This window comes from Castanea sativa, chromosome 1 (genome assembly GCF_040712315.1).
Source record: "Castanea sativa cultivar Marrone di Chiusa Pesio chromosome 1, ASM4071231v1".
In the NCBI taxonomy this organism is placed as follows: Eukaryota; Viridiplantae; Streptophyta; class Magnoliopsida; order Fagales; family Fagaceae; genus Castanea; species Castanea sativa.
This window is the reverse complement of record NC_134013.1, coordinates 51,326,233-51,341,016: the sequence shown is the minus strand read 5'-3', so window position 1 is coordinate 51,341,016 and position 14,784 is coordinate 51,326,233. Positions and strand designations below refer to the sequence as shown.

General features: G+C 34.0%; 1 long non-coding RNA gene across 2 annotated transcripts; it reads left to right on the top strand.

Annotated features, from left to right (window-relative positions):
• Positions 1-2,163: 2,163 nt before the first annotated feature.
• On the top strand, positions 2,164-14,724 carry LOC142643548 (uncharacterized). 2 transcript variants are annotated; one of them, XR_012845884.1, is made up of 3 exons: positions 2,164-2,669; positions 3,309-4,450; positions 14,530-14,724. It is a non-coding gene; the product is annotated as an uncharacterized LOC142643548 (long non-coding RNA). The 2 variants fall into 2 exon arrangements; XR_012845883.1 differs by lacking the exon at positions 14,530-14,724 and adding an exon at positions 4,538-4,703.
• Positions 14,725-14,784: the final 60 nt, after the last annotated feature.

Sequence of the window (14,784 nt, the reverse complement as noted above, 5' to 3'; positions counted from 1 at the left end):
GGTTTCCAAGATATCTCAACCATTTTAAATCCGATTTCGACCCACGAATAGTCATTGGAAAATGAATTCAATAATCTTTGCAATAGTGTTGGTCTTAACCTGTTCTGATGGTTGGATCAGAAGTAGGGTTTTCAGGCCCTCTAGAGTCAACCTCGAGTCAAACTTTGTCAAAATTGACGAAAATTACCGAGTAGCTCGAGTTTGATGTAGAAACATGAAAATGTCATTTTGGGATGATTTTGACCAGTTTTGACTTTTGGTCTACCCAGGGTTGACCAGGGGCATCTTGTTCAATTTGACTTGAAACGCCACGTTGAGTGCTTTGATGCCTAAACGGGTTATGCCACGTCAATCCAGATGTTTCCCTAGCCCCATGGAAGAAGGTTAATATTTTTTGAGATTTTCGGGGTTTGGCACGCAACTTGAGGGTGGACAAAATACGATATCTACACATGCGTACACAAACACGCTAAAAAATCCTAGCCTAGAACAGAAATGCAGAAAAACAGAGCAAAGCTTTAAAACTGTAGATCTAACAACCTAGCATGCTTTAGAATATAAAAACTACATAAACCTAAACTAAACCAACATATTAACATATAAACAACACAAGAAAATAGATTAAAACATCATAAAAAGAAGAAATGAAAAGGAAAAGTTTAGAACTCAATGCCTTAAACAAGAACCTTTTCAAATTTGATTTTGACTGTTCCTCTTAGTTAATCTATTCACAATCAAATACAAAATTGATTAGTAATCTTAAACTCATAAGATCAAGACTAGAAATGGTCCCTATCAAAAGAAAATTGACTTGATAATTCTTTTTGAAAAACTCCTTCTTTGATTCACTATTTTGAGTGAAAATTAGGTTTTCCCTTAGGATTTTCTACATGTTTTGAAAAGGTACCATGTATGGCTTTATATAGTTGGAAAATGGGGGTTTGGAACGACTTTTAGACGATGTGGGATTCATTCAAAACCTCAACAATAATGCAGAAAAACTTGTCTTTCATAGTTTCTGAAACCTAGCTGTGTGCGCAGGTTTGTGCCTACGCACGCAGGTCCTTGCCTGTATAAGCAGGCTGAGGTTTTCTTAGCTTTTATTTTTCAAAAATAGATTTATTTGCTCATAAAAAAGTTATATTTTTCATTTTAACATTTCTCAAGTCAATTTGTAATCTGATCGAGCCCTAAACTAACCTTGGACTTTAGAATTTTAGTTCATTAGGGAATCGGGGCCCAAGTCGTAAAGGGTACAAAATGCGATGTCTACAGAGGCCCCTCTTTTGATTCGTGAGCTCCACTAACAAAATCAAAAAAAATTTAGAGATAAAAAATTTTGTTTCAACGTACAACTCAAGCCCAACCCATGCACACGGCATGCAACACGCATACATGTGGCAAGGTGCAACTCCGTAGAGTCGCGTGGGATTTGTATGTCCGAATTCCCACCTTTGTTGCTCAGGAAATGAGCAACGACATGTTCACTATCTCGGAACCTATTTTGCCAATTGCAAGCAAAAGGCGAGTGACTCACTATCCTAGAGTCACTTAAAAAGAAAATCAAAGAAGGCCAACAGTCGCAACCATCAACCAAACAAACAAGGTGCTCTTATGAGTTTAAAATGATACATATTTGTGATGTCCATCTAGGGCTCTTGCCTCAAACTACTCCAAGAGGCTTGCGCCTCTAGGCAATACTTCTCTTCTCCACCAAGCTTAGCAAAATATCTCTAGTAAAAAAAATTATTCAAACTGCTCCACTCAAACTATTTTATCTTTCTAGTAAGTTTCAAGGATTATGTTAAGGCGCAATTACATACCAAAGAATTATCAATCATAATCTATATCTATATATTTATATCTATATAATAACTAATAGTCGAAACATTTGACTTTTTGTTGACCGTGTCTCATTGTGCAATGTGACTACATAAATTTATGCCGCGTTTACATTTTAAAATAACAAAACATTGTGCCTTTTCATTTGGTGGAATAAGAGTAACATTTCAGTATCATTTTTCGCTATGGTTGGTGTTCAGTTGCACTACCCCACAGGAAAGTTATAAATTTCACATCTTTCCTAATAATTTTAGTTTATATTTCGTTATAAAAGATAACACCTATAAGTAGAAAAATATACTAAACTACAGAAACAGACAACGTTTTGGCCTTTTAAATATTCCTTTCCCCAAAAATATAAATACTTTTTCTTTCTTAATTCTTCTTTATATTTGTCTTCTCTCTTCCTCTCTCTGTAACTGCACATGATTGAAACAATTTCTCCATCTTCCTCATTTGAGTCTGACACGGTATGATACAACCCTATAATAACAAGTGCACAAATTTGCACAACCCTTCCTTCTTCTTTATCTCTCGCCTTTCTATGAATCTAACAACAATAAAGAAGAGGGCTTAATCTAAACTGGGGCTGTTGACATCCCCGCCGTTGAAGGCCAAAGTGGCCTCCACTATCGCCTCCCAGCCCGTCCATTAGTCCGACCCAGCCAACTGAGCCATCCTTCAGAAAAGCCGATCGTTGCTTCGTGGTGTGCTTCTTTTCCTGTTTCTCTTTCCTCTTAATTGATTTTTTGTTTTTTGCAGTGTTTTCACGTCTTCTTCTTCCTTTGTTGTCAAAGTTATGCCCAAGAAGAATCATTAAAATTCTGGTATTGAATTTTTTTTATGCAATTTTTGTTGGATTTTTATTTTCCTGGGATTCTTTAATTTGGTTTTGATTCTGGGTTTGTTTTGGTTTGATGTGTGGTGTTTTTTGTTGTATTTATCTTACATTGGTTTTCCCTTTCTATAATTTATTATATGGGCATTGAAAATGTAAGTTAGTTTTGTACATTAAGAAACAGTAAACAAGTTCAATGGGTAATATAATTTTTCAGTTTTTGATATGCTAGACTGCGGAATGTTATGTTGGGGCTGCTGCTATTTTGCATTTTGTGCCAGTTTTATTTCTGTTTTGAAGGTTTGGGTTGGTTAGTATGGCTATTCAAGATTCCTGAACATGTGTGTCTCATTTTAATTTTTAATTTTTTTTTTGAATGCCACAAAAAAAAAAAAAAAAACCAATGATCTATTTAAGCCGGTAAAATTTAAGAGTACTACGCCATTTTTTTAGTTGGGTGATTGATTGTATTAAAGTTTGTTTATTACTTTATTTGATAAACCAAATTTCGTTTGATAGTTGGAGTTAAATTCAGCTTCAATTGTTAATTTGTAATATACTCATCTATATCACTGTTTGATGTTGTTTTCATCATTTAATGGATTGTCTACAATGTGTTTTATTATAGTTGTCGATAATACTCACATTGCTCTATATCAAAAGAAAATCTATTGAAGCAACCAAGATTTAGAAGATTGGACACTACAAGTCTTGAAGGATGAGCTTTCAAGTTAGTCGAAGGTGAAGGTGATTCTCCATATTATTTGTTCTGTTTCACTCCGTTTTTTCCTCCCCATTGTTCAGTTTATTTTCTGAAAAAATAGTACAGAAGCAATATGTGTTATTTGTTGATATATAATTTCAAATCTTAATCCCTTAAATCTGAGTTTAATTTGAAAATCAAACTCCAATTCTTCCCATTTGTTTTTCTTCTGTTCCAATTCTTCACATGATAAAGTTGGGGCAGCCAAACATTTGTAGAGAAAAATCTTGGTAGATTCTAAGTTTCTTTTGGAGAATTTGATGTTAGAGTTACATATATACCATGCGAGCAACGCAATATCTTTGAAGAAGAAAAAAAAAAACTGACTCTTTTCTAGCTCTATTTCTTTTGCTCCCATTCACTTCAAAATTTCTGATTCCACCAAAAATGTCGAGCATTCTACCTCCAAGGTCGCCCCAACTCCCTCTCCAACCATAGTCCTCTCACTCCTTAAAGTTTGGTTGATGTTTTAGTGAGGCCTCACTCCTCTCAGTCCTTAAAGTTTGGTTTGTGTCAATTTTGATTCATGGTTATTTTGTTTTCTTGAGTTTTTATCATCTAGGTATTATATTTTCAAGATTGACTTGAAGAATTTGGATTCTTTTGATGTTTGACTATTTATAATGTATGAAAATTTTCATTCTGATCTTTTTCAAGTTTCAATTTTCTTTGATTGATATGGATTGCAGTGATTCCTCTTGGTGGATTTCTAGTTCATCCACACAGATGTTCTGCACTCATTGTTGTTTTTGATATTATGTGGCGTTCATTATTTTTGACTCATTGTATATGATAATTTCATTTTTTTTCTGATATGAATTCTGTTTTACAGGTTTTCAGTCACATACATGTTACAAGTACACTTTGTCACAAAGCTATTCAATTACTTGATTATTATCAGGTTTAATTGTAAAGAAATTAAAATTGGGTTTTTTGGATTTTAGGGAGGCATTACTCATCAAGATTCTGCAGGCCATAAGGGTACAATTGGACCCTGTGATGTGCAGGTAAAGACATATTTTGAGTATGTTGGAAAAATTTGTTGTGTTAAGGTCTTTTATGAGAAACTCAGATGGATTTTTTTTTTTTGACAGGTTTTGTTTGATTCTTTTTTTGGTTTGATCTGTATTGAGTTTCCCCTTTTTACAATCTAATTAAATATTTGGATTTGTTTTTGTTTCACTATTAATAAAATATTTGGATTTGTGTTAGTTTCACTATTAATGTTCTGGTATATCACATAAAGTTTAGTTTTGTTGTTTTTTATTTGTTTAGACATGTGTTAATTGATATAGAAAAAAAAGAAAAAGAAAAAAAGAAGAGATTGTTGGCCGATAAATGATGAAGAGCAAGGCAAAAGGAAGATAGTATAAATTGGGGCATTGCAAAGCCAATACTTACTCTGATTGGTAATTCGGTGCCTTCTTTGTTTACTGTATAATTTATATTTTTTTTGAATTTGTTATTCTTATTCCATTGATATTGTGAGCTATAGAAGTTTCTTTAAAAAAAAAACACTATAGGCATTAGAATTACAAATTTCATAATGATTTATGCATGAGTTAGAGATAATAAGTGCTTAGGTATAATATGTCCACCATTTGTGAACAAATCCTTGGAAGTTAAGAGTTCAGTACCACCAACATCTACATTCTTTAAATGCTTTAGATATATAAGCATGCGCAAGTTAAAAGAAAAATTAGCTATGTAGTAGGGGAATTGTCACTTTTTACCCAGATCAACAAAGCTTTGAGTTGAAGAGTTGACTGAATTCAAATACAAGAATCATGAGTGTAAGCTATTATGTCCTTCACAAATCTGTTAAGAAAATTATTGGACTAGCCTTGGCCCTAATGTAACACAAAATGATATAGTAAATGTTGTTAACCCAGCTAGCTATGACCAAATGAAACAGTTAACATCATAGCATTATGTCTCTTAAGTTGAAATTATTTTGTATTTTGAAATTGTTTCTATGTTAAACTACTTCCAAAATGTCCTGATTCTCTATATTTATGCATTTAGATTGTATGTTGGAAGAATTGTGGTTGGATTTGTATCTAATTAAAATAAATTGGTTCTTTTCTTGTCTTTTCTTTGAATTTTTATAATTTTTTTTCTTTCATCTTCCCCTTTTAAAATCTGCATAAAACTAGTATGATCTATTATGACATATGTGGAACTTGTTATGAACATATGTCATTTAGAATTGACTAATCATTTGACAAAACGCACTTTACTTGTAATTAGGTAGATTTAGGATGGTTTAAGTCTTCAAGCAATATATTGTTCAAGTCAAGTGTTAGAGCCATGTAAATCTGTTCAAAAAACAAATGAAGAAATGTTGTATTTTAAAGCTCAACAGATAGCTCGACAGATTACCTATCTATCGAGATTTACGAAAATTAGATTTCTAGATCTGTTTTTTATGCATATCCAAGCTATTTATGTAGGGTTTTTTTCCTCACAACCCTAGACATATATAAAGATTATTTTAAGGGTCATCTAAGGTGACGCAACCGGATGCAATTTGATGCAAAGTGATTATTCATTCAAATTGTGACAAGAGACAATTTGCCTTAGTTCATCTTTCTCTTGAAGAAGTTGCGGTGTTTGTTCGCCGTAGGGTTTTGTAACCAAGAAGCTTATTGATTTTCATCGTGTGGATGAACTGAAGAATTTTGTAGCTAACATTTTTCTCAAATTGGTGTGTTAGTCACATACTTGGATTTGTGTATAAGAGTAAGCTGCATACTAGGATCTGCACATCGATTGGTTAGTCACGTACTGAGAGTCGAGCATTGAAAGGAGATATTGTCACTACATTGCAAGTCCAATTGTGTGTTGGGGTAAGGGTTCAACTATAGGTTGGTATAAGGTACTATGATTCTTTTACTTGTAACCGTTTGTTTTGATAATAGTAAATTGTCAAGAGTGGTGACCTTAAATTCACCTGGTGGGGTTTTGCCTCGGTGGTTTTTCCTATTCATAAACAAATCATCCGTGTCAAATTTAATTTCCGCTGCATTTAATTATTTAGTGATTTGTTTATGCTACCATGCATATTGTATATTAAATTGACTTAATTATTCACTTGGCTAATTAATTTGTTAATTTACCTAAAGGATCAATACATTCTTGGCCTATCAAGTGGTATCAGAGTGGGCACACTCTGATTATGTTTTAATCTTTGCTGTGTGATCCATTGACCCCTATTTGTCATGGATAGACCACAATCTTTAATTATACCTCATTTATTTGATGGCACTAATTATGCATATTAGAAAGTATGCATGGGAGCTTTCTTGCAGTCTTTAGATGAGAAGGTGTGGCAAGCTATGGAGATAGGCTAGACCAAGCCAAAGGAAGCTCCGGCTGATTGGGATGATGCTAAGATCAAAGCAGCATGCTTCAACAGCAGAGTATTGAATGCTTTATTCAGTGTTACCACAAATGAGGAGTTTAAGAAGATATTCTCCACTCGGCTAAGGAAGTACGGACCATCCTCCAGACAACCTACGAAGGAACTAAGGTTGTTAAGGATTCAAAGCTTCAAAGGCTTGCTGCAAGCTTTGAAGAAATTACGATGGAGAGGGATGAGTCATTTGATGAATTCTATGCTAAGCTAAAGGACATAGTGAACTCGGTTTTTAATCTTGGGAAAACCATTCACAAACCCAAGGTTTTAAGAAAGGTGCTCAGATCTCTATCGGAGAGATTTCATGTCAAGATCACTGCCATTGAAGAATTAGAGGATATTGATTCTATTCCGTTGGCGAAGCTGGTTGGCAACTTGTAAACCCATGAATTGGGTTTGACTAAGATTGGGAAATCAAGCAAGAGCAAGAGCATGGTACTAAAGGCTAAAAGTAGTGACACCGATGAGTCTTCTGGTGATGAAGATTCTAAGATGAAATCCTATATCATGAGGTAGTTCCAAAAGTTTATGAAGAATGTCAATGCAAAAGGATTTGACAAGGACCAAAAGTAATCAGGTTCTTTACAGTTCAAAGGCTGAAGTAAAGGGAAGAAGGATGCTAGGGATAGTGGTCAGTACACTGTTCCCTACGTACCAAAGTGCTTCGGATGTCAAGACTTTAGACATATGAAACAAGAATGTCCTAACTTATCTCAAGACCATTGGGAAAAGCAAAGTCTTTGTTGCCACCTTGAGTGGCATCGAGCCTGAGGATGATTCAGATGACAATGATGATGAGAGAATCTTAAATGCCTTCACTGCTACAGTAAATCCTTCTGAAGGGATTGTTGAAGATGTAGATGAAGAAAAGGACTTGGTGGAGTTTAAGTTTGAGAAAATGGATGAACAGGATGACATCCATACAGCCTATGCAAAATTGTATAAGGTCTTTGAAAAGCATGAGAAACTGTATAGGTTGGCCACCAAAAAGCTAGTGATGTGGAATTTGATTGAAAAGAGCTCTCAACAAAGGTTGATGAAGCTAATCAGACCATTGGAGTATTACGATTTGAGAACAATTTCCTGGCTGAAAGGACCAAGAAACTTGAAGTTAACCTATTAAAAGTTAGAGCTCAATTGGAGAGAACTTTTAGTGCAAAGCTTAATGAGATGCTTAGCGTTCAAAAATTTGCTTTTGATAGAACCGGCTTGGGGTATGATTTCTCTTCTCCTAATATTGCTTCTTCTAGTACTACTGTGTTTGTTTAACCTGCTAATAATGTTGATTTTGAGAACAATGATGTTAAAACTGTTTTAGTTAGTGAGAACATAGACAAGGGTAAATCTATCTTAGGAACACCTTCTAAGTTTGAAAAGAAAGAAATTAAAAGCTCTAAGACTAAGAAGGGTAATAATCAAAAGTCTAAACAAAAGAAGCAGCATCTCTATCATCATTATGGAGCTATAGAACATACTTGACCTAATTGTTACAAGTGGTTAGCCACTTAACAAAGCAACAGTATCTCATTTGGAAACCAGAATCAGTTTCCATCATCTTTTGCTCATTTTCGAGATTTTCTTAAGGCCTTCATGTTCCTTTCGAACTTGAATAGTATCAATTCTTCTCTCTCACTGTCGGATCAAGGGTTAACCAAACGGAAAAGTTTTTCCAAGGTGTGGAAGGAAAAAAACTCAAAGTGATTTAGTCACTTTTTCTCTCTCCCTCCCTTTTTGTTTATGCATTACTTGTGTGTTTTGCTTTCTTGTTTTTGAGTTAGTCTAGTTTTAATGCTATGCTTTGTTTTTAGCATGTTTTTGTTTGTTTGCTTTTAATTTTTGCCTTATTTTTTTTCATAAAAAAAAAATTGAAAAAATTGAAAAATACAAAAACAATGTGTTTTGTATACATTGGTACTTATGTACCTTGGATGACCATTGAAACAAGGTTTTCTAAACTATGTATTTTTTGTAGCTTAGATAAGCATCTCAATGCACAACTAAGTAAGTGAGTTTTGTGGCTTGTGTTTGTGATGAGTAAGATTAAGTAATCTCTTACACTTAACAATCATATCACTTATTTTGACGAGAATGACTAAAAAAATCCTAAGAGAAAGGCATAAGTAGCCATCTTACTATTTAAGCTCGCCAATCATGTATAACATCTGTATGCTTTGACATAGCAAAATTGTGATATTTAAAGCTTAACGTAATTGGGTATTTTGTCCCTCTTTTATCTGCTTATGCATGATATGCTCAAAAGAAAAAATATGCAAAGAAAATCAAAAGCAAAAAGAACTAAAATGCTTTTAAATATGGTTGCAAGTATGTTTCTAGGAGATTTGAGTTATATGATGTACCTCGAAGGTGATAGTCCCCATCAAACAATTATGATTGTGTGAGTTAAATTGATTTTCTCATATCTCAAATTGTTATAACATGAAACACTTATGTAATCTTGCGATATTTTCACACACAACACGCAAAATTCTTTGCTACTTTTGATATATGTGCAGGTACAATGTGATTTGGTCATCACAAGGAATACATGTGTTTTTGTATGCTCACTAAACTGTCTTGACTTGTTTTTGAAATATAAAATTGGTAAGGCTTGTTGTGTGTGTGTGTGTGTGTGTTTGGATCTTGAATGCTTTACTTTTTTCTTGTTGAGAAGTGTGTTTGAGAGCTTAACATGTTGATTGGATATTTGGTTGAGTAACTTGCTTGATTGCATTCATTTCTATGTTTTTCTCCTCTTTAAAAAATCTATTTTTATCAAGCTCACCAGCTTCTCGACAAATAGCTATCCATCAAGACCCTTGAACTTCTGCTTCTTGACATATCTTAACGTATCTTCGATCTATTGAGCTATCGAGCTATTTAGAATTTGACTCGATAACTTCTCGACAGATTTTTAATCCATCGAGAAAGTTTCTGTCTGGCCAATAGTTTCTTGACAGTTGTTCGATCCATCAAGATACTTTTGCCGTCGATAGATTCTCAACGGCACCTAGACAAATTTATCTGTCGAGAATTAGTGCTCGACAGAATGTCAATAGATCCTCGATCCATTGAGACACATTTTCTTTAAATAGATCCAGCGCAAAATCTGATCTTATTTCTCTCGTTCTCTCTTGACAGTTTTTGTCTTTTCACCTCCCAAATACTCTTTTTTCACTCTAAACCTCAAACCCTCTTGGTCTTCTGCCTAATCCTTGCTTTTTTCCCTTTGGTAAGCTTCTCTTTTCTCTCATTTTTCATGCATTTCACGCATTTAGACCTAGGTTTTGGGTTTTTTTTAAATTTTTGGGGTTGTTAAAAATTGTGTATTTTGTGAAATTTTTTGGGTTCGGTTTTGCGTATATGATGTTATATGCTCATGTATTGTATTACATTTGCATTCTCACAATTTTTCATGCATTATTGATGTGTCTTTATGTTGAAATTTTGTGTGCTTTGTAGGATTGGATTGGGCTGAACCCATGATATATTTTTTGTTGCACGTCACATGATCATGCATTGTTTATGCATATATACCTTTTCTTTTCCATATTTTGGTACTTTTTGTTGATGGTGTTTTTCTGCTTCTCTCTCTCTCTCTCTCTCTTTCTCGGATAGTTTGCACAATGGCATCCAAGAGCAAATCCACTCTGTTGCAAAACCCTCTTCGTTCTAAGGCATCATCTTCTGATCCTAATTCTTTCCATGTCACGTTCCGTGATGAGAAGGCCCGTAAGGACTTCTCGAAGAGCTTCTCCAAATGTGGCATTCATTCGAAACGCCACGTTATCCTATCGGACTTCTCCGATACTACTCTACCGTCTGTCGTTCATAAGAGGGGTTGGGAATCTCTATGTGAGATACCCGTGGTTTTGATTTTTCTGTACCTCAATTTATTAATTTGTACAAGGTACACGTATAGTAGTTACTCTGGAGCTTATCTCTGACGTGCTACATGTTCTAAGAGAATCACATCCTGATTACCCCAAATGTCCACGTCTGAGGACTGTAAACAAAGACGAACTTTTGTCTCTCTTTTGTGAGACACCTTCTTCATAGGGTGAGTATCAAAGCACCTCATGCTCGGGCTTTGTAAAATGTCTGAGGTTTCTAAATATGGTGATGACATTTGTTCTTCATCCCTTGTTTCACTATAATTCTATTACTGATCCTCGTGCTCGCTTTTTGTTGTCCCTCATTGAGGACCTTTCTATTGACTTTCCCTCTCATTTCATTCTCTCCATTATAGATGTTTATAAGGATACAGTGACCTGTGATGCTAAGCTTATCTTTCCGTCTGCTATCACAAGGATCACTCGCCACTTCTCTATCTCCTATCTCGAGTCTGATCACTTTCCCTTCATGTGTGCCATTGACGCCAGTACTATTCGACGGAGTGAGCCCCAACTTCAACTGAATCGGCCCTGGACCAAGACGGCGACTCCTCCATCCACCTCTGTTCCTTCCTCTTTCGCGGGTGGTGTGACGCTTGAGGCAATCATGACGTAATTTCAGAGCATGGATGCTCGCCTTGATACTCTCACTACTAAGTTGTACAAGGTGAACACTCGTATGGGTCATATTGCATGACGTCAGGCTCACCTTGGTGGCTTCGTTGCTTCTCCCTCTCCATCTCCACAAGCTTCAAAGGACAAGGACAATGATGATGGCTTTGGTGATGATGATGAGGATGAGGATGCTAGCTCTTTTAGTGATGAGGAGATGACTGCTTCTCAGTGACTTGTCCTTTGTCATTCGTGACAAAAAGGGAAAGTAGTTTTGGGTATGAGAGTAGTCATATACTTGGGGGAGAGTTAGCATAGAACCTTTTTATTAGGGGGAGTGTTGTTTTTTAAGGGATGTAGTAAGAACTTATGTATCTTTTCTTTTCTTTCTATTTTAGGTACTTTATCCTCTTGTACAGGTCTTATGACCACTTAGTGATAGTAAACATTGTATTTATCTTTGATATATATATATATATATATATATATAATGTTGTTATCATGTTTCACCTATCTCTCCATGTGTTGTTTTTTTTTTTTTCTCTTTTTATACACATGTTTCTTATGTATGTAATATTTTATTTTCTGTTTCACACTAAGATGCCTTGATAAATTTTGTTTAAAGTGTTTCAGAAATACAGGTTGTCAAAATCTATCATACCATGAATTCTCTTCTTGCAAAGTTTTTCAAGAGTTTATGTTAGGATTAAATTTTATTGTATTCAACAAGTGAGAATGAATTGAGTGATTTATGACTTCTCTCATATTTCATTTGTTTGTTATGGTTTTTCACGGATTGCCAAAGGGAGAGATTGGTAGGACATATGTGGAATTTGTTATGAACATATGTCATTTAGAATTGGATAATCCTATAACAAAATACACTTTACTTGTCATTTAGATCTAGGATGGTTTAAGTATTCAAGCAACATATTGTCATTTAGATCTAGGATGGTTTAAGTATTCAAGCAACATATTGTTCAAGTCAAGAGTTAGAGCCATGCAAATCTGTTCAAGAAACAAGTGAAGAAGTGTTGTATTTTAAAACTCGACAAATAACTCGACAGATTGTATCTATCGAGGTTTAAAATGGGATTTAGCCCGATGCTTGACAGCAACTCGACAGATAACATATCTATCGAGATTTACGAAAATCAGATTTCCAGATATGTTTTTCAAGCATATCTAAGCTATTTATGTAGGGTTTCTTTTCTCATAACTATAAACATATATAAAGATTTTAAGGGTCGTTTAAGGTGACGCAACCGGATGCAACTTGATACAAAGTGATTATTTACTCAAATTGTGACCGGAGACAATTTGTCCTAGTTCATTTTTCTCTTGAAGAAGTTGTTGCAGTTGTACGCCGTAGGTTTTTGTAACCAATGAGCTTCTTGATCTTCATCGTGTGGATGAACTGAAGAACTTTGCAGCCAACATCTTTCTCAAGTTGGTGTGTTAATCACATACTTGGATTTGTGCAAAAGAGTAAGCTACGTACTGGGATCCACACATTAATTGGTTAGTCACATACTGGTAGCCGTGCATTGAAAGTATAAATTGTCACTACATTGTAAGTCCAATTGTGTATTGGGGTAAAAGTTCAACTTTAGATTAGTATAAGGTATTAGAATTCCTTTACTTGTAACCGTTTGTTTTGATAATAGTGGATTCTCGAGAGTGTTGACCTTAAATTCACCCGGTGGAGTTTTGTCTCGGTGGTTTTCCCCATTCTTAAATAAATCACCCGTGTCAAATTTAATTTTCACTGCATTTAGTTATTTGGTGATTTGTTTGTGCTACCACACATATTGCATGTTAAATTGACTTAATTAATTCACTTGCCTAATTAATTGGTTAATTTACCTAAGAATTAATACATTCTTGGCCTATCATGATCTACAGCCCTCTCTCATGAAAAATAACATTTAATTGTTTGTAAAGACTCGAGCAACTGAAATTATTACCTTTTTTAATTCAAAATGGTAGCAACAATCACCTTCCCCTTGCTTCATTTATAGTTAGGACATTTTGGGCCTACAAATGAATATGAATTGGATGCCTGCTTGATCACTTTAGAAGTGTAAGATGTTTAATTGTCTCTATTCAAATTCACTGCTGACTTTTATTTTATTTTATTTTTTTCATTTTTTATTTTTATAGTAGTTATCTTCAAATTTGACATTTGGTATCTTTTCTTTTAATTCATGATTCCTTAATGTGATATCTTATAATTAGAACTGTTTTTGGGTTTAACACAGGAGAAAGTTTTAAGATTCGAATAACAGAAAAATTACAAAATTACTTTTCTCAAACTTTGTATATTATGTTTAAAATACTTCAATTTCATATTAATCTGATAAGATTTTTTAATGTTCTTGCTGCCTATGTCTTAGCTATTGTATTATGTCTTTATATTAGCTAATGATATGCATTTCTATTTGTCTCTATTTAACCATTAGTTTGATAGGCTTTTTTAACCATTACATTGTTTTTTCAAAAACTCACTATCTCCAACATGCAATTTCTTGGGGTTTGTAATCTTTTGAAAGTCTCTCTATCTAGAACAGCATTGAACTCATTTGACTAAGGCAAATAAATTCAAGCCGACAAAGGATTTTTCTTTTCATGTTTCCCTCATTAGACGCATCTATTAGGCCTGTTTTTACATAAATGTGAAACACATATAACATATATAATTAGTAGTACATTTAGCATTTTATTTATTTTTGTACGTTTCTGTGCTTTGATTGGAAAGTTGTGCAATGAAGTTCCTTATCAATTTCTATTGTATTTAGTCTATGTTTGTTTTTTAATATATTTTGCTAATAAAGTTTTAATTTTTTTTTTTCACATCGTTTGTAGTCATATTTGATTTTCTTTAGTTGTGAAAAGTGTTTGAATTAAAAGTTTCTAGCATGTATTGGATAGAATTCATAATAAATGTAATGTTTAATGAAAGTCACCTATAGGTTCTTGCATTGATGTTCAATATTATCAAAACATATTGGATCATCATCCCTAAGCCATCCATTTGCTTGCTTTTCAATTCATTATGATTATTCTTTTTTTTTTTTTTTTTTTCTGTGTTGAAATAAATGGTATCTTTCATAATTACTTTATCTCCCAAGTATATTTATGTAAAGTATTCTTCCAATTGTTTCAGACGGGTGGTAAAGGGAGGGAAGTACATACTAATTGCAAGCCTCCATTAACAAGAGAAAATATATATTGATTTATTTTATTTCCTTCTAAATGAATTATTTTTTAGGTATGAATTCTCTTATTTTGCAAATAATATTTTCAAGTGGAGATTAGGAGTTGTACACTGGAGATTTGTTTTGCCTTTGTGTATAATGACCTTGGGAATTTGGAAATATTCCTGTGAAAGCTATTTTGGTAGTTGTCGTATCTTTATTTA